At 58.6% G+C, this 7,500-nt stretch overlaps 2 non-coding genes and 1 pseudogene across 2 annotated transcripts in view; all 3 read right to left on the reverse strand.

The window, feature by feature from the left end:
* LOC145274239 (large subunit ribosomal RNA) overlaps positions 1-1,369 on the reverse strand; it is a 5,731-nt gene extending 4,362 nt beyond the window's left edge. The window contains exon 1 of the ribosomal RNA XR_013866613.1: positions 1-1,369. This exon is cut by the window's left edge and continues 4,362 nt beyond it. This is a non-coding gene — a ribosomal RNA (large subunit ribosomal RNA).
* Positions 1,370-1,961: 592 nt separating this feature from the next.
* On the reverse strand, positions 1,962-2,119 carry LOC145274241 (5.8S ribosomal RNA). Its single transcript, XR_013866615.1, has one exon. It is a non-coding gene; the product is annotated as a 5.8S ribosomal RNA (ribosomal RNA).
* Positions 2,120-2,517: 398 nt separating this feature from the next.
* On the reverse strand, positions 2,518-4,886 carry LOC145274237 (small subunit ribosomal RNA; annotated as a pseudogene).
* Positions 4,887-7,500: the final 2,614 nt, after the last annotated feature.

A 7,500-nucleotide genomic window follows, 5' to 3' on the forward strand; every position in this document is an offset into this window, starting at 1 on the left:
GTTGCCGATGCACGTCGCTGACCCGGGGTGGCGGGCGGCTCGAGTAAAAAAGCGTCGCCGAGCGACCTCTCCGGAAACGGAAAACGGGCGCGGGCGGGGTTGCCCCCGACAAGAACCCGAAACGTCGGCGAGGTGCGTGACGGCGAGGCCGCGCCAGTCCTATCCCGCCTCTCATCGCGCACGCGCCCGAGACGGTGGGGCGCCTAAGGAGCGACACACAGAGTGCGTCGCCCGCACGCGACTTCCGGCGGGATCAAAAACGGACCGGCTCGCCACGTGTAACGGATCGTGTCAGATTTCCTCCGTTCCCGGCAGAAAGGGGCAGTTACGTTCGCGGGCCCGACGGCCGGTGGCCCCCGACTTCACAAGGGTGGGGAAGACGGGGGTTTTCAGGGTGATGAAACGCCTGCCGCCTACGGAAAAAAACCCGCGTGTTCGACCTGCACGCCGGGAACGGGTCGCGACGACGGACCGGAGGGGAAGTGCGTCCGGTGCCGGCCGCGCGGAGGTCGCGCCGAAGCGCCCGCGCCATGATTACGCCGAGCGATGATGAAGGGGACGGGTGCAGCGGAGTCGCGCGCGGAGGGAGCAGGAGGAAAGAAGAAGCGGCGGCGACGGATGCGGCGGGTTAGGGCCCGGCGGCAGCAGCGATCGAGAGGACGAGTCCCCTCCGTCGCAGCCAACCGACGCAGCCACCTACCGACGCCGCGGTCGTCACCACGTTTCCCTTCCCGCTATCCACGCGGCCCGTCTCCTTCGTCGGCGACGCGGGCACAAAAGCTGGAACCGCGGGGAACGAGTCCCCCGCGGACACGACGAACGACGACCTGTGCCGCGACGGCCTCTCTTTCAAGAACACACATCGAGTTTGGGCTCGAGCCTAGGCAGCACCGGACTGAGTCCCCCCGCGATCGCGGTGAGCGGTCCCACCCGTTTACCCCTGGGCGGTTTCACGTTCTCTTGAACTCTCTCTCCAAAGTTCTTTTCAACTTTCCCTCACGGTACTTTGTCGACTATCGGACTCGTCCCGGTATTTAGCCTTGGATGGAGCTTACCACCCGATTTGGGCTGCGTTCCCAAGCAACCCGACTCTCGGATCGAAGGCCGTCGCTCGCCGTCCGCACCGAATGGGCCTGGCACCCGCCGCGGGCGGCCCCGATCGAGGGAACTCCGAACTATGCGAGACGAAAACGAACGGCTGCCTTCGACCCATGCGCCACACGTCCCGAAGCCTTTAACTTGCGACGGGATTCGGCGTTGGGCTTCTCCCGGTTCACTCGCCGTTACTAAGGGAATCCCGGTTGGTTTCTTTTCCTCCGCTTAGCGATATGCTTAAGTTCAGCGGGTCGTCTCGTCCGAGCCGAGGGCGGCGGTTTTTAGTAGAGGTGTGGTGTTTTGGAGGAGAGGAATCTCGATCGGTACCCTCCGTGTGACGACGGCTGGCCGATATAGCGCCCGTCCGACCGAAAATGAAGAAGCCAACAATTAAAAAAAAGCGTGGGTCCTCCCCATCCGACGTTGCGTTGCCTACGACGCGGCCACCTTTTTACGGTGCGACGGCCGTGCTCGTCGCGCTGCTCGAGGCGTCGCTGAGAGACACCTTCATGAGGCAGAGAGCGAGACGAGCAGGCGGCGCTTACGTCGGCAGTCGGTTAGGTCGGGTACTTTTTTTTGTCTCCCTTCGGCTGCTTTCGGACAGACTCCTCCTGCTCCTCCTCCACAGTGTTTCTTCACGCGGTCGAAAAGGGAAAAGACTCCGCGGTCTGCCAGCGGGAGACGAAGGAGGAGGCCGAGAGGGTTTTAAAAAAAAAAAAGACATTGAAAGGAGTCAATTCTTTTTTTATTTTTCTTCCCCCTCGTCACTCGCTCCTGCGACGTCCCGGTTACCACCGTGCCGAGGACCGGGCGGGCACGGGGACGGCAAGATGTCGTTCGTTAACGGAGAAAGACATGTAACGTTCCGCCTCTCGACCGGACGTGGCCCCGAGACAAGGGATCTCGGGGCCGCAATGTGCGTTCGAGGTGTCGATGTTCACTGAGTCCTGCAATTCGCATCAGTTATCGCGGCTGGCCGCGCTCTTCATCGACGGACGAGCCGAGTGATCCCCCGTCCAGGGTTCAGCACTTGGTTTTTTTATATTAGTTTTTGTTTATATAGATTTAGTAGTGTGCGAGGAGGTCTGTGCGAGGAGGCGTGACGGCATTGCAAATGTCGCGAGTAGTTTGTTTTTTAGCTAGCGGCGGTGGCACAGCGGCTGCAAAAAAACAAAAAAAACGATAAAGCGGCGACAAGGCAAAGAAGAAGCGGCCATCACTTGCGGTGGGCGAAAAACAAACAGGTGGTAAGACGCGGAAGCAAGCAAGAAGAGCCTGGGGCTTTAAAAACCTCCGCGTCACCACAAATCTATCTCTCGCTCCGCCTTTTATAGGTTTGTTTGCGCGCATTCGAGGCGTTGACGCCGACAGACAGAGGAGGTAGGCCGGAAAACAACAAACCAGTCTCGAACGGGAAAACGGTAATGATCCTTCCGCAGGTTCACCTACGGAAACCTTGTTACGACTTTTACTTCCTCTAAACGATCGGGTTCGGTCGTCTTCTCCAGGCATCGAACGCCGAGGCGTAGATGCACGAGTGTCGTGACGGACACGTCGCGCACTGCCCGGCGGCGTCGTCGGCCAGATCCGAGACCTCACCGGACCGTTCGATCGGTAGTAGCGACGGGCGGTGTGTACAAAGGGCAGGGACGTGATCGACGCGGGCTGTTGACCCGGCGCCTACCGGGAATTCCTCGTTCACGGGGTTGGTTACAGGCCCCGATCCCTATCACGGGAGGTGGTTCAGAGGTTTCCCAACCCTCTCGGGCCGGGGCGAAGTCCCGCTGATACCTCCAGTGTAGCGCGCGTGCGCCCGGACATCTAAGGGCATCACAGACCTGTTATCGCTCCGCCTCGTGTGGCTTTCTGCCACCCGTCCCTCTAAGAAGTGCGTGAGAAAACCGACCCGGACCCGAGCGCCACGGAGGACGCCGAGCCCGCCGTAAAAATCACTGACATCGGCGCACTAGTTAGCAGGCCGGAGTCTCGTTCGTTATCGGAATCAACCAGACGGATCGCTCCACCAACTAAGAACGGCCATGCACCACCACCCACCGAATCGAGAAAGAGCTATCGATCTGTCAATCCTACCGGTGTCCGGACCGGGTGAGTTTTCCCGTGTTGAGTCAAATTAAGCCCAGGCTCCACTCCTGGTGGTGCCCTTCCGTCAATTCCTTTAAGTTTCAGCTTTGCAACCATACTCCCCCCGGAACCGAACTCTGGTTTTCCCGCAGGCTACCCGCCGGGTCATGGAAGCGAACGCCGGCGGATCGCCGGTCGGCATCGTTAACGGTCGGAACTACGACGGTATCTGATCGTCTTCGAACCTCCGACTTCGCTCTTGATCGAGGAAAACGTGCTTGCCACACGCCATCGCTGCAGTTCGTCTTGCGACGATCCAAGAATTTCACCTCTAACGTCGCAATACGAGTGGCCCCGACCGCTCCCTTCGATCATTGCCTCGCCGTAGACGGAGACCGACAGACGTAGACGAGGCCCTCTTCCATCATTCCATGCTTATCGTATGCAAGCTTGAACAGCCCGCTCTGAGCACTCTAATTTTTTTCAAAGTGAACGTACCGGCCGCCGCGGACACTCGGTTAAGAGCACCCTTGGAGGAGAAACCGCCGACCGCAACACGCGCGCAGACAAGACACGAAGCAGGGACTCGGAGCGGACCGGGGGGTTCAAAAAAAAAGAGGAACGGCGCGGAAAGGGAGAGGGAGAGAAGCGCGGGGGTCAGAGTGCGGGGATGCGAATGAACGCACCCAAACACACACACGTAGCACCCCCCCGTTAGACTACTCCCGGAACCGAACCGACGACCACTTGTTTTTTTTTTCCCGGATCCCGATCACGACCTCCTCGTCCACCTCGCCGGCAGGACCGCGTGGCGGGTATGCTAGCGGTTGACACCGGCGGAAAGGGCCGGGAATGCGAACGGACGACCAAAGTCAACGACGGACGATGGCGCCGCCGCCCCGGGGCCGCTTGCGCGACCACGAACCCGAGTTCGGACTACGAGCTTTTTAACCGCAACAACTTTAATATACGCTACCGGAGCTGGAATTACCGCGGCTGCTGGCACCAGACTTGCCCTCCGGTTGGTCCTCGTTAACGGATTTGAAGTGTACTCATTCCGATCGCGGGGCCTCGACAGAGTCCCGCGTCGTTATTTTTCGTCACTACCTCCCCGTGCCGGGAGTGGGTAATTTGCGCGCCTGCTGCCTTCCTTGGATGTGGTAGCCGTTTCGCATGCTCCCTCTCCGGAATCGAACCCCGATTCCCCGTTACCCGTAGTAACCACGGTAGGCACTTAACCGACCGTCGACAGTTGATAGGGCGGACCCTCGAGAGACCCGTCGCCGGGCGTGAAAGCTCGTGCGATCGACCAGTGAGTTATCCAGAGTCACCAAAGCGGAGCGCGCCGCCCTATGAGCCCCGCCACCGAACGGACCCGCGAGCGGGAACGCCGACGACGGGAGGACGGAATGACGCGCATCGGTCTCAGTCTAATATGTAGCGCCGCGACCCGGAACGGCCGACGCGGGTGCCAGCGCGCGAGGCGTGGCGACGACGGCGCGCCGACCGATCGCGGCCTGTGTCACATGTATTAGCTCTAGAATTGCCACAGTTATCCATCGCCTCCGAGGAGGAATACGGTCCCGAGGATTAGGTCCGGTTCCTGAGCCATTCGCGGTTTCGCCCGTTCTAATGCGTGGCGTGAACTTACACTTGCATGGCTTAAGCTTTGAGACAAGCATATGACTACTGGCAGGATCAACCAGGTATCGTTGGAATTTGGGACTTTGTTTCGACAGAACGACAGACCGACCGACCGACCGACCGACATAAGACAGACAACTACAACGACGGGCACGTGTTTATTTATTTTTCGAGGGGGTTCGCCGTCAGAAGAAGCGCGCTGCCCGCGCTGATGGCCTCTTTTTTGTTCTTCTCCCCTGACTTGGACCGAGACCGAGACTCAAAGAACGAAAGCGACCAACGTCGACAACAACAACGACAACGGCACCCTTGACAGCGATACATACGACAAACGACAAGCAGCACGACGGCAGTGCACACGGACATCGAGGGTCAAGGTGCAGACTGAACTCGCCGAGGTCGTCGTCATCGTGGTCGCCATCGATTCCGTCTCGTCGTCGTCGTCGTCAACGTCCACGTCACAGCCGGCCGAGAAGAGAGAACAGACGACAGCGTCGACAACAACAACATCGACAACGGCACCCTTGACAGCGATACATACGACAAACGACAAACAGCACGACGGCAGTGCACACGGACATCGGAGGTCAAGGTGCAGACTGGAATCGTCGAGGTCGTCGTCATCGTGGTCGCCATCGATGCCGTCTCGTCGTCGTCGTCGTCGTCTTCGTCGTCGTCGTCGTCATCAACGTACCAACCGACCGAGACGAGAGAGCAAGCAACAACGTCGACAACAACAACGACAACGGCACCCTTGACAGCGATACATACGACAAACGACAAACAGCACGACGGCAGTGCACACGGACATCGGAGGTCAAGGTGCAGACTGAACTCGTCGAGGTCGTCGTCATCGTGGTCGCCATCGATGCCGTCTCGTCGTCGTCGTCGTCTCCGTCGTCGTCGTCGTCGTCGCCAACGTCAACGTCAACATCACAGCCGTCATCGGGGAGGAGCTGGACCAGGGCAGCGGCGGCGAAATTTTCCCGTCACCTTCGTCGTCGCCTTCGTCGACCGACCGACCGACCGGCGTCGTGTTCGTGCTCGGAAAACCGAGGAGAGACAACGTGCACATGGCGCGTTCTCGCAAGCGGCTCCTCGGTCCGATTTTTTTGGGCGGCTTTTTCGAGCTTTTTTTTTTTTTTCTCACCCTTTCGTCCGTGCGACGGCGAACGTTAGGGGAAAAAAAAAAAAAAAAAAAAAACGACAACAACGCGGCGGACCGGGCGAACAACATCGTCGACACACACGACATTGACGACCGGTCCCCCTTTTCACAATCGCATCGAGATAAAAACGAACGAGTCCGATTCGAGCACCGAGTCGCGAGCGGGAGGACTGTCGGTGCAAGTATCGATCACTGACGTGAGCGCTTCGCCGGACAGAGGATGGCTCATCCGGCAGCCGTGCAAATCGACGGTATGGGAAGAACGAACAAGAAGAGCAACGACTTGATCGGCGGCTTGGGAACTGCGGACGGTGAAAACGGGTTAATCGACTGCGACCACGACTGCTCGATCGATCTTCTTTGGCGCTAACAAAGGTGGAGGTGGCGCAAGAAGGGACTAGCGCTATCACCGTCCACGTATCAGAAGATGCGGCGGCAGACGTCGACGCTTATGCGTTGTCGGACGAGAAGTCGCTGCAGCACGTGTACCGCGAGCGGGACGTCCAAGGTTTTGCCAGACGGAAAGAAATCGGGTGTCAGCGAACGTTCACACGGCTGTGAGATCGGACGCTGACAGGAGTAGGAGGCGGCAGGCAGGCGGCGGTTACGGCGGCGGCGCCTGCTGCTGCTCATCCTCCTGTTTGCTGCGGCGACTTCCAGGACGGGAGAGCATCGAACAACGTACGTATGGTTACAAGGGGATCAGGATCTACATAGTGCATCCCCCGCGGCTATTTTTGTTTGTTTGTTCGCTCGTTCGTTAATTCGTTCGTTCGTTCGTTCGTTCGTTACAATGTACGTTTTTCCGTTCGACGGCGGCAGAGAGCGGCGGCGTTTCTCCCTAATCCGGAGGATTTATCGGTCGCACAGCGATGGGTCGTTCGGCCGATCATCGAAAGATTCGCAGGTAGTGGTTGAATGGCAGAACGGCAGCAACAACAGCGGCGGCTGAGAGCGGCGAACGCTGAGGCGGAAGCAGAAGCTGCAGCAAACGTATCGGCTAAACATGGTGGACATAGATATGGCTGACGACGCGGGTACCACGACGACTATGGAACCAGGAAAAGGAGCCGTTAGTTGTTCCAACATATCGTTCGACACGTCGAGCAGCCCTAGGTCCACGGAGAAGCACACACACGTACCACGTATTATAACCTAACGACGATGAGCGGGCGCACGGTTGGCAGGAACGAAGGCGGCGGATCAAAACAAGTTGGAGCGCGGCGACAGCGATAACGGTGACAGCCCTAGGCGGCGGAGATGCCACTTTCTGACGCCTTTGCGACAAGCCCGTAGAGACGTTCCGGACCACCACGAGGCAAAGAGTCGCTGCTCCGACGAACCGACACACCAAAGTGTGCTTCCTACCGAACATGTTTTATAAAACTTTCAAACTGGAAAACCCCAGAAATGGTGTTGGTATTCGTCCAGACCCACCTCCGACACCTGAAAATGGTGGTCAAAAAAACGTCGATTATACGAAGCGACATTTCTGGTCGGCGATTTTCCAG

The sequence above is a fragment of the Euprymna scolopes genome, unplaced genomic scaffold, assembly GCF_053919585.1.
Source record: "Euprymna scolopes isolate OS-2025 unplaced genomic scaffold, ASM5391958v1 sca293, whole genome shotgun sequence".
Taxonomy (NCBI): Eukaryota; Metazoa; Mollusca; class Cephalopoda; order Sepiida; family Sepiolidae; genus Euprymna; species Euprymna scolopes.